Source organism: Ambystoma mexicanum, chromosome 7p, assembly GCF_040938575.1.
Source record: "Ambystoma mexicanum isolate Mex_15411 chromosome 7p, UKY_AmexF1_1, whole genome shotgun sequence".
Lineage (NCBI taxonomy): Eukaryota > Metazoa > Chordata > Amphibia > Caudata > Ambystomatidae > Ambystoma > Ambystoma mexicanum.
Window position 1 is genome coordinate 597302553 of NC_090939.1, and position 15864 is coordinate 597318416.

General features: G+C 49.0%; 1 protein-coding gene across 1 annotated transcript in view; it reads right to left on the reverse strand.

Moving 5' to 3' along the window:
• OCA2 (OCA2 melanosomal transmembrane protein) overlaps nt 1–15864 on the reverse strand; it is a 1377074-nt gene that overhangs the window by 1179313 nt on the left and 181897 nt on the right. The gene's annotated exons all lie outside the window — the stretch shown is intronic.

Sequence of the window (15864 nt, forward strand, 5' to 3'; positions counted from 1 at the left end):
GCATTGTGCTGGTACTGAGATATATGACGTTTGTGTTCTTATTCAAGTAGCTGAATGTTTCGCAAGAAATGTTTGGTGTCCCTTTAAATTATTTCACACTAAAGTATATTTACGTTTACATTGAGAAACTGTCATGTTCTTCGTATTTACAAAAAGATAATTTCTTACACATCAGCATGTGGTTTTAAGGAACTGATTTTATTTAAAAGGTTTTTGCAAATTGAAACTAACACTGTCATCCATACCCACATGCACTATTTGCATACATGGCAACATTCCGTAACACCTGGGAGGGAGATTTCTTCAGAGAAATCGGGAGACAACAATTTTCCTATAGGATTGTATTCGGGAAATCATTATTATAGGCGGGAGAACGTGAAAAATAGAAGTATTTTTCACTGAAAAATCGGGAGTCTCCCGCCTAAATTGGGAGGTTGGCATGTATGTATTTGATTCAGGAGACGTTAGTCCAGTCCTGTTGTTTTTCATTGCATTCTGGATCTTGCAGTTCTGGATTCTGTTGCCCGGGGTCCAGGCGGAAAGAATGCACACACGCACGGAGGGTTAGAACATGAACCTGCTTTATTCAAGGTTCCAACCGTTACTGGCCCGTAGCGCTCCTTCCCCTCAGAAACCTCCCCCCAACATGTACGTCATCAAATCCCACCCCTTTGTGGGCCGGGCATTTCTTAACACTACGGTGGCCGGTAACACCACCCCTGAACAAATGTCCAAACGTCAGATTAACATTCTTCTACCAGTCGTGCCGGTCTCTTAATTACTCGCTGTGGTCTCTCATGACGGGCCTCTGCTTCTTTGTTTTGGGAATCCTCGCCGTTTTCAGTTCTGCTAGCGTATTCCTCAGGCGGGACCCACAAGTCGTCTCGTGGGGCCCGTAGCTCTGGGGTGATGGGTCTCGGGGGAGACTCACTCTCTTCTCTTTTGAGGTAATGTTTGAATTGCTGACAGTTTCTCGTGATGGTTTTGTCGTGGTCTTGGGCTGTCACCACTGTTCCTTTTACCGCTGTGACTCTCATGGGGCTCGGGGCAAATATTGGATCTGTCTTTCGTATCATGGATTGTTGAACCAGAACTTCATCTCCGATCTGAAAGTCTTTTGGCGTTACCTTGCGCCTTGTGTCGGTGTCCTGCTTCGCTCTTTCTTTCCTTACGGCATCTCGCTGAAGTATTTCAATATCTGGGGTCTCTGTGACTTACGGGTTTCGTGGGATGCGGGTGTGTACCTCATAACGGACCATGTGTTCGGCAGGTGTTTTGTTTGTGGTTTCGTGTGGTGTGTTTCGGTAGTCTCTGAGGAGTCGACACAGTGCTTGATGCGGGTTGATTGTTTCGATGCAGGCTCTCTGGATTGTCTTTTTTATTGATGCCATAAATCATTCCGCCATCCCATTTGCTTGCGGGTGTCGAGGCGTAATTTTCAAGTGTTTGAAACCTAGGTGTTTTGCCAGCGCTGCAAATTCATATCCGCAGAAGGGTGGTCCATTGTCGCACTTGATCACTCTGGGTATTCCCCATTCGCTGAGTATTTCCTCCTGTACTGCAGCTACTTGGGGAAAGGCTGTGGTGGCTAGCTTTTTTTACTATAGGGACTCGCGAATACTCATCGATCAGGAGTAGGAGATAGTCGCCTGACTCTGTGGGCCCATTGAAGTCCATGGCCACTCTTCCCCAAGGGTGATCTGGTATTTGCGTATGTTGTAGAGGAGCAGGGGGTTCGGCTGGCAATGTGCACTGATAGGCATGGCAGTTATTTACCCATTCGTCCACTGTAGCGTCCAGGAATGGAAACCAGACGTGACATCTCAGTTGATTTTTTGTGTTTTCAGCCCCCCCGTGTCCTTCATGTGCGGTGCGGACAACCTCATTTCTTAGAGCAGCTGAGATGACAATGCGACGGCCTCTGAGTAGAATGTTGTGATCATTTATGGCCAATTCATTGTGTACTCTAGCTAGTCTCTCAATTTCTTGTCTGCACACCCCCGGGTGGGCCAACGTTGCTCTACGGTGGTCCCTCCATTTGTTGGTCGACGTAAGACTAATGGCAAGTGAGGTTGTGGGGTCCGAAGCCGATGCAGCAGCGACCATGTCCAGCGACAGTGTGGGTGGTAACGAGGTTGTCGCTTCATAGTGGACGCATGCAACATCCCCTCTCAGTGTCATTGGGCCCCCCACTGGATGCCGCGACAGGTAGTCGGCAGGGTTTAGGTCGCCTCCGGGTCGATGAATGATATCATCGCAATCATATTCTTGAAGGCGAATGCCCCATCACTCTATTCTCTGAGGCATCTTGGTGTGTGGGTTGCCGAATATTGAGAGCAATGCCGGGTGGTCTATTATCAAGGTGAATTTTTTTCCAATTAGAAAGTTGTGAAAATGTTTGCATGCCCAGCCCGCGGCTAGACTTTCTTTTTCCGCCTGGGAGTAGGCCGTTTATGGGTGGCCATTGCTCTACGTGCGTATGCTACCATGTGCCTGGGGTTGACATCTGCACCACTTGTCTGTGCTAGAATAGCTCCTAGGCCGACGGGATTTGCGTCCACTATCACTTCCGTGTGCCAGGTCAGGTTGAAGTAGGCAAGGCAGTGGGCTTCCGTGAGGGCTTGCTTAATGTCTGTTAATGCACATTGACATGCTGGTGTCCAGTCAAATGTCGCTTCTTTCTGTAGAGGTTTCCTTAGTGGTTCTGTGAGTGAAGCGTAGTGTGGAATGTACCTGGCGCAATATCAGGCCATTCCTTGGAAGGAACGGACGACTGCAGCCTGTTGTGGTTCTTTGAGTTTTGTGATCGTGTCAACTTTTACAGGGTCAGGCATCATCCCTTCACTTGAAAAAATATGTCCGAAAAACTTGAGGTTTGCCTTGCTGAAACTGCATTTTTCGATGTTCAGCGTGAGGCCAGAAGCTTGTAATGCCTCACAGGTGGCAAAGTGGGCGGCGTCGTGAGCTTCCTTTAACGAGCCAAAAATGAGGATGTCGTCACTGTAGTTTAAGGCTCCTCGTATTGGTCTGATGATTTGACGCACCGCCTCCTGGAAGATTTCAGCTGCGGAAGAAATGCCAAAGTTTAATCTCCGGTATCTGAACAAACCGCTGTGGGTTGCAAAGGTCGTTATTGCTCTGGAATCAGGGTGCAATTCCAGTTGGTGATAACCCTGGATTAGATCGAGTTTGGAGAACATGCAGGCATTGTTCAATTGATTGCACAATTATATCTTCGATGCATGGACCTGGATGTCTCTCACGTTGGATGGCAGTGTTAGCTACCCTCATGTCTACACACAGGCGTAGCCTGCCCCCTTTCTTCGGTACGATGACAAGGGGGGAAACCCCTGGTGTTGGTCCTGTCGCAGGCTCGATGATGCCATCAGAGAGTAGTTGTTGGAGTTCTCATGACACTGCTTCCTGGAGGTGAAATCCGACTCCTTGGGTGTTGTGACACAGGTCTCACATTAGGGTCTATGTGTAGTTTGATTGGGGGACCTTTGAGTTTTTCCAGGCCAGAGCATATGTTCGGGAATTTGTGTGCAATGTCCGCTTGTGTGATGAGGTTTTGGGATTGTCCGCAGAGAATTGTCTCGATCTGTTCCATCGATTCCTGTCGGCTCGTGGTTGCAGTGATGGTGTCTCCAGCTCTTACGTGGATCTCGATCAGTCCTAAACGAGAGGCGGTGTGATAACTGAGGAGGCATCACCCTCTGGTGAGCGATTGAATAACGTGGATGGTGGTGTCCGCTTGTCGTCCATTTAGGAGAAAACAGATGGGAAATGTCCAATAGTCTGTAAGGGTGTGGCTGAACCCCACTGGAAAATTCTGGAGTGAGACGGCTCGAGTGCTGGTGGATTTGGAATTCTCGAGTAGTCTTGTTCAGCCATAATGTTTACGGTGGCGCCTGAGTCTACCATGAAGTGAAACAGGCAGTTCTCCATTTTGATTGGTATTTTGGGGGCTTCTCTGGCTTCTTCGTTGTCCAGTATGAGGTTGACATACTCGTCTTGATTATGGGGGTCATAATACATATTATATGCGGTTGCTGCAGGATCATGGTAGTATGCATCCTCCCCATATCCTTCCGGTGGGTTGTCATATTCGTCCATTAGGTATTGTGGTTGATATGTGTAGTCAGGCGTTTGTGGGTACTCATGATCTTGATATTCATCAACGGCTCTCACGTATCGTCGCTGGTTCGTTTGGTAGTGCCTTTGCGGTCCATATTATGGAAACGGTGGGCGAACGGCATCCTGACCGGTGCTTGGGGTCGTATCGTGGGAAAAGGTTTCCCTTCTCTACATACTGACAGAAAGTGTCCTTCTCTCCCTCAGTTCGTGCACCTTTGTGATAGTGCCGGACAGGATCCTGAGTGTGGAAATGCCATTCCACAGCGGTAGCATTGCCTCTGTTGACGTGGAAGTTGTGGGGCTTGGGGTCTGTATGAGTATGGACCTTTATCGCCCTGGCAAGGTGGCTGGACAGTGGCTATGAGTTCGGTAGTGTCTTGTTTTGGGTTGTTGGTGCCGGTCATGGAGGGGCTTGGCCGTCAACCCTCTCAAAAATGGGGGCAGGCTCGCTGACTTCGGGAATAGTGAGGGGCTTCTTTAACAACTGCTTCTTGAGTGCGGGTGATAGGCAGCCTTCTATGACTCTGAGGCGTATTGCCTCGTCAAGGGAAAATGCATCAAAATGGCAGTGAGCTCCTTTTACTCTCAACTGGGTTATAAATTCATCCACCGTCTCTTGTAGTTTCTGCGTACATTGGTTGAAAAGGTATCTTTCATAATCGCGATTTGGTTCGATTATGAGAAGTTTGTCAAGGGCTTTGATTAATGCTGCAAAGTCATTTTGTTCAGCTGCTGTGATGGTCTTGACAATGGTCTTAATCTCTACCCCCACCAGATTGAGGAAGATGTATCTTATATGGGGAGAGTCGCCGTCTCCTAACCCTCTCAGAAAGTGCTGGAAATCCTCCATCCACTCAGTCCACCTAGGCCCTTTCCTGGCTTGCGGTGTCGTGGTGAAGTGGTGGCATCCGCAGCTGTATAGATTTAGCCGCACAGACTGGCTGGGGCGATGTTGGATTGCTCATCTTGTGGCGATGATGTCCTCTTTTCTGCTAGGATCTGGGCGTCTCCCTTGGGTGTAGCGGGGTCCTGATATCAAAATAACGAATATTTGTGGATGGGCACCAATAGCGGGGTGACTAGGAGGTAAGGTGCAGGGGGCACTGTGTGTCTGTTGGGTGGGACCACGTCGGCCAATTTTGTGCAGGGGTATTGGGTCTTGTTCTCCTTTGCAGGACAAATGCTCTCTTTGATGTATTGGTGGAGAGCACAGCACGTGTCAGTGAGGGCGGTGTTGGTCCACTCACCGGTAGCTGCGCATGTGCCTGGAACCGGGCGCTTCAAATCTTGTGAGGGGCCGGCCGTTCTCTTCAACCGTGGTGTGCATCGTCGGATTTTGCACAGCCACGTGGGTCGCACAGGCAGCTGGAGCTCCAAATCCAGATTCGGGGCGTGGCATCACTTCAGGGAACTGGTAGGCCGGCAACAGCCGGAGGCCGTGCGCGGCAAAATCACTGGCGCTGTCAGGAGGAAGAGGCCTGGCGGGCTGCCTGGGCCCGAGCGCGCTCAGCGGGAACGCTTGCAGGAGGAGGAGGAGACCTGGCAGACTGCCGAGGCCAGAGCTTCTGCACGGCGGGATCGACGGCAGCAACAGGAGGAGGAGGAGGCATGACGGATGCCAGGGGCAAGGAGCCCGGCAGACTGCCAGCAAGGAGGGCTCAGTCGTGTGTGTCGGACGGTCCTCGTCGCCAGTGTTGCCAGGTGTTCAGGCGGAAAGAATACACACACGCATAGAGGGTTAGAACATAAACCTGCTTTATTCAAGGTTCCAACCGTTACTGGCGCGTAGCGCGTCTTCCCCTCAGAAACCTCCCCCAACATGTATGTCATCAAATCCCGCCCCTTTGTGGGTGGGGAATTTCTTAACACTACGGTGGCCAGTAACAGATTCATAATGTGAATAAATAGGTCTTATTTTATTTATTTTATTTTATTGGTCATTTATATTTCACCTATACACTTAAATAAGCGTTTCAAAGTGCCCCAACGCAGGGATGGTGAGTAGTTAAGGAAACAGAATTGATCATTTTAAAAGGCATCGGAACATTCAGAATGGGCAAGTGCTATGCATTTAGAGTTACAACATAGAACAAAGAGGAATATAAATTGATTACAACATATGACAAAAATTACTGTACGTGCCTGACGTTCGCTGCAACAATGCAAGAGCTATACATGGAGTAAGGGGAGGGAGAAGGATTGGGTAAGAACAGACAGAACAATCAGACTATTGTTCATGCCAATAGCGTTTCTGATCGTGATAAGTGCATGAGAAATGTAGTAGGAGAGGGGTGTGGAGAGGGAAGAAGATGAGAAGGTTATAGATAGAGAAAGTAGGTCTAGATAAGGACATGGTAGGGAAAGGGGAGTGCAGGGAGGTTGAACACACCAAGTGCGAGAGTCTAGAGGCACACACAAATGTTGCAGCAATGGGGGGTGCATAGAAGTAAAAATACACCACAGTACGAGAGTCCAGGTGCCCACAAAAATGTTACAGCAATGGGGGGTGCATAGAAGTAAAAAAAACACCACAGTGCGAAAGTCCAGGAGCCCACAGAGAGTTGCCACGATGGGGGTGTAGCGATGTAAGTGATAACAACTACCACTAAAGCATGTTGTGAGAAAACGGATGTACGTTGCTGTGGGAGGTCAGAGAGATCAGGAGGGGAGATGGAGGGCAAATACTGTGAGGAGCAAGCACCAGCATGAAAAGAAATAAGCAGAACTAGACTGGGGAAATGAGTCTGCGGGTGGATGCCTATGTTGTTTATGATATATGCTACTTATTGCATTTTAATGTATTGCATACCTGTGTTTCTTATATATGTCACTTGGTGCATTTTAATATCTGACTGCACTGGCCCAGACACAGGGGATTGTTGCATTTCAATGTATTACATGACTTTTCATCCCCCACTGTATTTCTCATCTTGTAAACGTGTTCCCACCGCAGGCGACATCTAACTGCTGCCAGTTTTACAACCAGTGTAAAATCTTCAGCTTGGTAGCTGGCCCCACCCCTTTCCTGTAATAAGCTTCCCTGAATCCTGGGAACAGCCCCCCCCCCAAGGGGGCCTGCCTATGTTTGCTCACCTGCTCATCTTTTCCTGTCACCAGCCCCCCTGCACCCTGCAACAGTTGAGTGTGAACGATTGTGTCCATCCTAGGATTTTTGCCCACCTGTTGCATCCCTGCCCCCTTCTTCCTTGGTCCCTCCATCCCCCTTCCTGGGACAGCTGTGGAGGAGGGGGCGGTACATCCACCATTGTGTCCATCCCGGAATGTTTGCCCACCTGTCATGTGCCTGCCCCTTCCTCCTTGGGGTCCATCCATCCCCTTCCTGGGACAGCTGTGGAGGAGGGGGGCTGTGCCTGATTGTGTCAGCCTACCACCCCCCACCTGAATCTCTACCCTTTTCCTGTTAATTGGACCCTGGTAACTATTTTGACCTCCCAAGAAACTCTTCTCCCCCTCTGGGGAGGGGAAGTAACAGCAGTGGAGGGGGACATGTGCCTGCATGTGTCATCCTACACCCTCTCATCCCTGCCCCTTTCCTCCTGGGTGGGTTCTGCAGGGGTGGAGCAACAGCCTTATACGTGGAAAGAGAACCAGGGCTAGGCCCTTTTTTTGGCTGCAGTGCCGGATGCGTGGGTGGGGTCAGGTGAGCTACAGAGACCCAAGCAGGTACACTTCTCCCAATTTGGCCTACTCCCTTTGCATCCCCTTGTGGCCCTTCCTCCCCAACCTGCTCTCATCTGCCCCTTTAGCTCTCTGTCTTTCTCTCTGTTTATCTCACTCTCTCTCTTTCTCTCTCTCTCTCTGTCTGTCTGTCTGTCTGTCCATCTGTCTCTCTCTCTCTCTCTCTCTCTCTCTCTCTCTTTCTCTCTCTCTCTGCCCCTCACTCTCTGTGTGCCCCTCACTCTCTCTCTGTGCCTGCCACTCCCTGTCACTGCCGACGAGAGAAGGCCAAGAGGAAAGGCCTTCTGTGCTCTTTGCAGCTCCGCTGCAAGCACTTCTCCGCCCCCATCAGCTGGAAGTAAGATCAGCTGTTCACTTTTCATTCGGAACAGGATGCTGCTCCAGCCCGCTCACGGCCGCGTGTTCAGCCGTCCCATCTAAGATGGATGCCCGCGTCTCCATGACTTCAGCAACAACAACAGGATCAGCTGACGCCACCAAGTTCACTGCCGCAGCCCAAGGTCCTGATTCGTTGCGTTGGCCCGCCCGCCCCTCCCCTCATGCTTAAAATGGAACGGGAGAGGGCAGAGAGGCAAAGCCGACGAGAGAAGGCCAAGAGAAAAGGCCTTCTGTGCTCTTTGGAGCTCTTCGCTGCTCGTTCGCCACTTGCCACAAGGTCATGCCGCATCAGGTAGGTAAGGAATCAGACCATCCCCACCTGTATTCTAACCTCACCCGTGTTACCATAAGAAACCTCAAACTATGTGCTTGCATTCCTAAGTCCACCATCTGTTCCCAGCCACTCGCAACAAGCACCCGCAGTTTAAGACTATGCTCCCGGACTCTGCAACCCACTTGCTACAAAGATGCCACTCTACAGGCAAACAAGGCCAGAGCCTCCCGCCCTACTTGCAGAGACATCAGAGTCAACTCCTATATAGTTGCCAATGAAGCAACGCACCCCACTGTTAACCACACTGACTCAATATTTAATGTCACCCCATATGCGCTCACTGTAAATGAGCCCCCCAATGTAAAACCTGTGTTAGGCAATCTTCTACCACCATTTTGAATTCTACTGTGCCAACTGCTACTCCATGTGTGTCCACCACCACTGAAAATATGCCCCCTAATGCAAAATCTGTGTTAGGCAAATCTTCTACCACCATTTTCAAATGCTACTGTACCAATTGCTACTCCATGTGTCTCCACCACCACTGAAAATATGCCCCCAATGCAAAATCTGTGTTAGGCAAATCTTCTACCACCATTTTGAATGCTACTGTGCCAATTGCTACTCCATGTGTGTCCACCACCTCTCCCTCGCTTCCCTCTCCCCCCCCCTCTAGCTGCTACACAACCCCATCTCAAATGCACCATGATCAACGCCAGGTCTGTTAATGCTCACGCTCTGGACATCCATGAACTCATAATCTCCCATGATCTTGATCTGCTCATGATCTCAGAAACCTGGCTACATGAAGCCTCCGGTCCTGCACTCTCCCTTGCACTACCTCCAGCCTACTCTATCACGAGACAAGATCGCCTCTCTAAAGGTGGAGGTGTAGCAATCATTGCCAGAGATTCTCTCTCCATTAGAAAGATAGAGAAATCCCTGCACAACAACAGTGACTACATCCAAGTCAAAATCAACCTTTCTCCCCACTGTACTATTGCTGTTCACATTGTCTATCGCCCTCCAGGCCCAATAGGTGACTTTCAAGCCTCGCTCATCCACCTCCTTTCAGACATACTTAAAAAGAACTCTAAAGCCATTCCCCTTGGGGACGTCAACCTAGGCCTCCTTGACTGCAAGGACTCAGCAGCTAAATCCCTTGACTCAGCCCTCAAGGCACTAGGCTACAAAAACACAATTTTCAGCCCTACTCACACCCAGGCACGAACCCTCTACTGGATTGCACAGCACAACTGTCCACTCACCATCACTGGTAACACGCCCACCCTGTGGTCTGACCACCACATCATCACCTTCAGCATCCCCACCACCAGCCTCTCCACCCGGCACCCCAACCCTTGCCACCCTGCCTCGCAAGAAGCTCCCGTCAGCTCACCAAGGAAAGGCTACTGCCTTTCCTCCAAGGCCCAGCCTTCAGACCTCCCTTCTCCACAGACCCAGAAATACTTGCAACAGCATTTGACAGTGCCATCAAAGGAGCCATCAACTCCATTGCCCCACTGAAACCTCGCAAATTCAAACCCACCACCCACTCCAACTCATGGTTCACCCCAGACCTTCTCACACTCCGCAAGGAGAAAAAGGTTGCACTCACACAATGGCAAACATCCCACTCGGACAAAGATAAGATGACCTTCAGAGCCCTCTCTACCAAACACAAAAAAGCAATCACCCAAGCAAAGGCTAAATCCTTCGAATCCAGAATTTTGGAGGCTCAATCTAGCACTAAAGAAATCTTTGTTATCTTCAGGGAGCTAGAGACGCCCACTCCCGCCCCCCAGAATTTCACCAAAGACAAAGCTTGGTGCGACGAAATACAAACTGCCATGCAAGCCAAACTGAACCTCCTTCAAAAGAAAATACTAGCCACTAAACAAGCCATGCCTAACACAAACATCCCTGTCCCCCTCCAGCCTCCAACCCCCCCAACCTTTCTCTTTCAAACCCATACACCAAAAGACATCATCAACATAATGAGGAATATCAAACCCTCTAACTGTAAAGGTGATGCATGCCCAGCCACCCTCATCAAGGACTGCACTGAAGCTCTAGCTCCTTTCCTGACAGCCTTTGTCAATGCCTCCTTTGCCAGAGGGAAAGTCCCCACCTCCCTCAATGAAGCCTGGGTCCGCCCTTTATTAAAAAAAACAACTGTTGATCCCACCTCCCCTAACAACTATAGACCCATTACCACTGTCCCATTCCTCCTCAAAATACTGGACAAAGCAGCCTATCTGCAGGTTCAGCATTTCATTGAAGAGAATGAACTCTTAGGTCTCCGACAATCTGGCTTCCGCCCCAAACACGGGACTGAAACTGCGCTACTTGATTTGAAAAACCAGATGGACAACGCCAGAGACATGGGCAAACCAGCACTTCTCCTACTTCTCGACCTATCAGCGGCCTTCGACCTCGTAGACCATGACGTCCTATGCCACCACCTCTCTGCCACCGCTAAATTCTCCCCTGACCTCTCCAACACCATCCAAGCCTGGATGGCAGACAATGGTCTGTGCCTCAACTCCGACATGACCGAACTCCTCCTGGTAGGTTCCCCCGACACTCTAAAAAATCTAGACTCCCAATTCAGTCATTTCACCATTGACTCCATTAAAATACCAGTCTCAGACTCGGTCAAAACTCTTGGTGTCTACTTGGATTCCAACCTCTCCATGGACAGACAAGTCAACGCAATAGCCTCCTCAGCTGCGTACCACGCCAAACTAATCAACGCAGTCAAACCCTTCCTCTCCAAAAAAAATTGCACAAACATAGCCATAGCAATCACCGGCTCCAGGATAGATTGCTGCAATGTACTCTTCCTAGGAACCTCCAACAAAAACCAGGAAAGGCTACAAATCATACAGAACAAAGCCCTCCGCGCTGCCCAAGGTATTACGAAAAGAGAACACATCTCTGAGGCCAGAAAACTAGCCCACTGGCTACCAATAAGGGAAAGAATCATCTTCAAAGCTCTGACACTGACCCACAAGTGCATCGACCTCACCGCTCCGTCTACCTCTTACAAAGAATCCACCCCGTCTCCTCCACAAGGCCAACCAGGTCACCATACACCAACATGCTCTGTGTGCCACTAGTAAAAAGAGCCAGAGCCGGAGGATCCAGCTTCCCTTATCTCGCACCATCACACTGGAATGCCCTACCTCCCACAATCCAAGGTGAGCCCTCATTGCCTTCCGGAAAGCTATGAAAACCATCCTCTTCACATAAGGTCTCTCGGAGCACCATGTTTGCCAATAAACTGTCTGTAATGCGATAACCAAAGATGCATGAGCTGGAATGACTAATCTTTTTTTTTTTTTTTAATATAGCTGAAGAATCAACTTTTTCAATATAAATCAATACATTATTTCATAGAGTATAAAAATGTAAATTTGTTAAACAAAATCTGTTTGTAGCAATCATAATGTGCCAACGACTGCTACCAATCCTGTACCCCCTGTAACTAAGTTCATGCAAGTAACAGCGCCACAATGCCCCTGGGCTGTCTGGGCGCTATATAAATATAAATAAATAAATAAATCTGTCAGTCACTCACTCTCTGTGCCCCTTACTCCCTGTCACTCTCTGTGCCCCTCACTCTGTAACTCCCTGTGCTCCTCACTCTCCCTCAATCTCTCTCTCTGGATGTGCCTATCCAGTATTACTTTCACCAATGCCCCTCCTTGTGCCTGCAGGTCAGTGCAGAAAATCATCCATGTCTAGTGTGCCTAATTTACTCTGCTGGCAGTGAGCCTACTTCCCTGTCTCTAATAAATGTGTTTCCTGATGTCTGCAAAGACGCTGGTGCCTTCTTTTGTGTTCTCACTTTCCTGAGTAGCCTGCCTGTTATTGCCAGAGGGGGGACCCAGTCTGCATACACAACACACACCTCACCGGGGTCTGTTAATTCCCTGACCCAAAACTGTGGCTCTGTCTGGGGTCTCCCACAAAGTATTTCCAATTTTGGCCTGCCTTCCACTTCCACAGTTTTCTGGTGCATGTGACTCAGACCCAGAACCGGGTCTAGGTCCCTGATCACATGAAGAGCACCTTAACATCTGCAACTTCTCCGACTAAACTTGCCTCGCTCTGTGCCCTCCGCTTCTCTCCTCTGTCCATATTCTACCTTCAGCAACAGCCATTTCTATACATGGATTCTAACTTTCCCCTTTTCCAGAATCTATGGACCAGAGCCCACCAGTCCTAGAGAAGAGGCGTTACTGCCCTGAGAGCTGCCTGCTGTACCCGTGTGTGGCTGCCTGGCTGCCAGATCAAGTAGTAAGGTAAGAACTGAAATATCAGTCACACGCACTGACATTGCCAGCCTGTAGCTTGTGGGGAGGTCTCCTTGCCAATGAAGGGGATGGTAGTACTGAGGGTAGGCCAGTGTACCTATCCAGTTAAACCAGGTCTGACTCCCACAGTGGTGGGTGCTGGCCCAGTGTCAGAGGAGGACCTGCACACCCACACAACATGACACAATTGTACTGGCAAATTTTAGGGTGTACCTTTCTGGATAATCTACCCAACTAGTCATAGCATCCAGATCTCAACCCATAATTTTATGTAGAGTTTGGCTTTAACCCTCCAGAGAGAGGAGTCACCTACCCCGTAACAATCTCACCTTCTAGGCACATACTGGAGGGAGAACAAGGGTAGCTGTGGCTCATTGCTCACCTTAGGGACCGGTCCACCAAGAGCCTCCTCTTAGAGCGCACTACATGTCGCTTAATTCAGTTTACTAGTGTGCCTGAATCTGGGTACAAAAAGTGGTGAGGTGGCATCTTAATAGTAAGTCCTTTTGTAGATACCTTTATGGAGTGTGCCTTGATACCCTCCATTTTGCTTGTCTGGACTGCTGGAGCCCTCACCCCACCAAAGCGCCTAATTCAGTTTACTAGTACCATAGCCACCTAGTCTGTACCAAATTCATATCCAAGACACTCACTAAGAGTGAGCCAGGCTAGTAGAGGGCCCAAACTCAACCACTTAACTATTTTGATTGTGCCCATATCCTGGTGGTGAGAGCCATGTATTTCTTTAGGACCACAAGGGGTGGCCTCTAGAGATCGTATTTGCCTGGAACACTTATGTTATCTTATGATATGTTATGTTATGTGATGTTATGTTATGTTATTGGGCATGTATATAGCACCTTTTACCATTGGTATGGTTCCAAAACTCTGTGGGTTGAACACCCTCGGGGACCGCATTCCAGGTCAGTGGAGAGAGTAATGTAGTAAAACGTGCTTGGGTGCACACGGTATGTGTGCAGCTAGTGTGGGATGAGTGTTATGTAGCTGCATATTAGTGCTAGGTTTGGTGCAGTGGTTGTTTGAGATCAGTAGAATATGTGCAGCAAGGCCAATGGACATGGGCATCTGCATTCTAGCAGCGCTGAAGTTTGTGAATGAGATTATGTGTGCAGCTAGGCCAATTTCGAGGGGCATAGCTGTGTTCTAAAGACTGTTGATGTACTCGTGGAGGTGTATAGTATGTGTGCAGCTAAGCCAAATTAATTGTGGGGTATTCTATTGGGTTGTAGGTGAAAGGGTTGAATGAAAAGATTTGAAATACAATTGTTTCGAATCAAAAGGACCGAAAACCAAAAGATCGAATGCATTTTTCTTGGGGGGGGTCCCCCCAAACCCCTGTTTCTTTGCCCAAAAACCACAATTTTTGCCTATACCAAGCCCCAAAAAAAAAATACTTTTAAAAAAAGGCATTCGATCCTTTGGTTTTCGGTCGTTTTGAGTCGAACGTATTGTATTCAACCCTTTTTCATTCGACCCTTTGACTGGACACCATTCTATTGCATTATCGTTTGTTGGTACAGAGGAAGGAGTTAGCATAATGGTGTGTTTGAGTGTCTGTATGCTTTCCAAGGGGACCCTGTTCCCTGATGAGCTTCCAGTGCCTGTTGAGGGGGTGGTATCTCCCTTTCTGTTCAGGCTGTTAGGCTAAGCTGTTAGGCTAAGGTTCTCCTTGTGTCTTGTTGGGTCAAATTGCTTTGGCAAAGACGGCTGGGCGTTGATAGGCAGATCTGTCCCAATTCATTTTGTTGCTGTATAGGTGCTAGAGATGCCCTTGGTTAGTAGTTCTGCTAAATACATTCCCAGATAGTTGGGATTAGCAAAGAATAAGTGCTAGATTATCCTTGGTATATAGTTCTGCTCAGGGATTTCCAGATGAGTAGGATTAGCAAGCAATGGCATTTCCTTGGCTGATGGCGTAGTGCATAATTGCATGCCAGTGATCAAGCTCATAAGTGCTACTAGTGCTTGGGTTACGAGCCTAGCACAATCAGTCCATATTATTGGAGATAGATATCTCTAGGCTTCAGAGCGTACCGTATAGCTGGTGGAAGAAGGCAATGAATCAATTCCGTCATGTACATAGGTGCTACTGCGATTCGGGTTTCAAGTCTGGGGCAAAGGCTCCAGCTAATCGTGGTAGATATCGTCTGGCATGAATCTATTAAAGGGCCCATATTGGGCGGGTTAACATGCCATTTCTTGGTCTCAGTGGTAAATCAAATGGTTGGAGCGTTCCCTTATATGTTTTCCGAGGAAGAGCCAGTTTTTGAGTGCCTTCTGGAAGGCCATAGATTTTTCGCTGTGTCTAATGCAGGGAGGCAGTGAGTCCCACAAGGTTGGTGCCAGGGCTGAGTAGGCAGACCCTCCGATCCTTGCCAAACTGGAAGTGGGGACCACTAGGAGGGGGGCAGTGCTTGACAGTTGGGCGTAATCTTTTCTTGTAGGAATTTGGGGCCTGCTTTGTGCACCGCTTGGGGTGTAATACATAGGAATTTGAAGCTGGCCCTGCCTCCGATTGAGAGCCAGTGTAGGGTGTAGAGAGCAGGTGAGATGTGGTCCCTTCATCCCATTGTGAGAAGTAATCTGGCAGCCGAGTTTTGTAGTCTTTGGAATTGTTTAGCTGGTATGCCGGTGCACCCAGGTAGAGGGAGTTTGCATTATCAAGTCTGGACATGACAACAGACATAATTGCAGCCAGTCTGTTGGGGCAAGTGAGGTACGGGAAGATGCGCTTCTGACGCCTAAGGTGGAAATGACAGGTTTTGGATTCAATGTTGATGTGGTGGAACAGAGTTAGGTCTGAGTCCACTGTGCAGCCGAGGTTTTTGACAGTGGTGATGGTCGGGCTGTTGGCTGAGTGAGGGTGGCCAGGGAGTCAGTTGGGGGAATAGAGCAGTTTTGCCGCGTGCCCTGTTCTCTGTTTTCCCTGGGTTCAGATAAGATGGTTAGTCATCATCCACCGGTCACAGTCAGGGAGGCATGCTGCTATGTCAGGGGGCGAGGATAACTGGTCGATTTAGGAATTCTCAAGAT